The following is a 2443-nucleotide window of genomic DNA, read 5'->3' on the forward strand; positions in this document are numbered from 1 at the left end:
TTCAGGTAGTTATCTGGGCTATGTTATGGATGTTATAGATGTTATGGAATAGGATGTTAGTGTAGTACTATGTTCAGGTAGTTATGTTATGGATGTAGTACTATGTTCAGGTAGTTATGTTGGATGTTATGGATGTAGTACTATGTTCAGGTAGTTATGTTATGGATGTAGTACTATGTTCAGGTAGTTAGTTGGATGTTATGGATGTAGTACTATGTTCAGGTAGTTGTGTTATAGATGTTATGGATGTAGTTCTATGTTCAGGTAGTTATGTTATGGATGTAGTACTATGTAGTACTATGTTCAGGTAGTTATGTTATGGATGTTATGGATGTAGTACTATGTTCAGGTAGTTAGTTATAGATGTTATGGATGTAGTTCTATGTTCAGGTAGTTATGTTATGGATGTAGTACTATGTTCAGGTAGTTATGGATGTTATGGATGTAGTACTGTTATGGATGTTATGGATGTTCAGGTAGTTACTATGTTCAGGTTATGGATGTTATGGATGTAGTACTATGTTCAGGTAGTTGTAGTTATGGATGTTATGGATGTAGTACTATGTTCAGGTAGTTATGTTATGTAGATGTTATGGATGTTATGGAGTACTATGTTCAGGTGTTAGTTATGTTATGGATGTGGATGTACTATGTTCAGGTAGTTATTTTATGGATGTAGTACTATGTTCAGGTAGTTATGTTATGGATGTAGTACTATGTTCAGGTAGTTGTGTTATGGATGTTATGGATGTAGTTCTATGTTCAGGGTTTGTTCTGTTATTTATTACTGTCAGAATATCACTGTTTCCAGGAAGCAACACAGTAACAGGACTGACACTAGTATCTTAAGGGTCCCTGCTACTAGTTGTAATTAAAAATACTTTATCTGGGCTTTATTGAGTTTGCCTGGTGTTATTGAACCAATAGGATAGTGGCTACAGTCCAAACCCTGCCCATACAGCACTTCAGACAGGCTAGAAATGAAAGGATCTGAAAAGTTTTAAATAGTATTTGAACCCAGGTCTGATATGAGTACAGATTTCTCTCCTCTGCTCTCTACCTCTTAGACTGATGATAGAGAGAGTGACAGAGAGAGAGAGGGGGAGGGGTGAAGAGAGGGGTGATAGAGAGAGAGAGAGAGAGAGAGAGAGAGAGAGAGAGAGAGAGAGAGGGGGGGAGGGGGAGAGGGAGAGAGAGGGAGGGGGAGAGAGCGAGACAGAGGGGAGGGGGAGAGAGAGAGAGGGAGAGAGGGTGGGAGAGAGAGAGATGGGGAGGGGGAGAGAGCAAGAGAGGGTGGGAGAGAGAGAGATGGGGAGGGGGAGAGAGCAAGAGAGGGTGGGAGAGAGAGAGATGGGGAGGGGGAGAGGGTGGGAGAGAGAGAAAGATGGGGAGGGGGAGAGAGCAAGAGAGGGTGGGAGAGAGAGAGATGGGGAGGGGGAGAGAGCAAGAGAGGGTGGGAGAGAGAGATGGGGGGGGGGAGAGAGCAAGAGAGGGTGGGAGAGAGAGAGATGTGGAGGGGGAGAGGGTGGGAGAGAGAGATGGGGAGGGGGGAGAGGGTGGGAGAGAGAGATGGGGAGGGGGAGAGAGAGATGGGGAGGGGAGGGGGTGGGAGGGAGAGAGAGATGGGGAGGGGGAGAGAGGGGGAGAGAGAGAGATGGGGAGGGGGAGAGGGTGGGAGAGAGCGAGATGGGGAGGGGGAGAGGGTGGGGAGAGAGAGATGGGGAGGGGGAGAGAGGGGGAGAGAGAGAGTTGGGGAGGGGGAGAGGGGGGAGAGAGATGGGGAGGGGGGGGGAGAGGGTGGGAGAGAGAGATGGGGAGGGGGAGAGAGGGGGAGAGAGAGAGATGGGGAGGGGAGGGGGAGAGGGTGGGAGAGAGAGATGGGGAGGGGGAGAGGGTGGGAGAGAGAGAGATGGGGAGGGGGAGAGAGGGGGGGGAGAGAGAGAGATGGGGAGGGGTAGAGAGGGGGAGAGAGAGAGATGGGGAGGGGGAGAGAGGGGGAGAGAGAGAGATGGGGGAGGGGAGAGGGTGGGGAGAGAGAGATGGGGAGGGGGAGAGGGTGGGAGAGAGAGAGATGGGGGGGGGAGAGAAGGGGAGAGAGAGAGAAGGGGGAGGGGGAGAAGGAGGGGGAGAGAGAGAGATGGGGAGGGGGAGAGGGTGGGAGAGAGAGAGATGGGGACGGGGAGAGAGGGGGAGAGAGAGAGATGGGGAGGGGGAGAGAGGGGGAGAGAGAGAGATGGGGAGGGGGAGAGAGGGGGAGAGAGAGAGATGGGGAGGGGGAGAGAGAGCTGAACCAAAAAAGGGATCTTCAAAGGGTTCTCCTATGGGGACAGTCAAAGAACCCATTAAGGTTCAAGATAGCAACTTGTTTTTCTAAGTGTGTAGTCAGTTGAACAACTAAACGCATTCAAGAGAAATGTGTCTTCAGTATTTACCTCAACCCCAA

This window comes from Oncorhynchus gorbuscha, unplaced genomic scaffold (genome assembly GCF_021184085.1).
Source record: "Oncorhynchus gorbuscha isolate QuinsamMale2020 ecotype Even-year unplaced genomic scaffold, OgorEven_v1.0 Un_scaffold_907, whole genome shotgun sequence".
In the NCBI taxonomy this organism is placed as follows: Eukaryota; Metazoa; Chordata; class Actinopteri; order Salmoniformes; family Salmonidae; genus Oncorhynchus; species Oncorhynchus gorbuscha.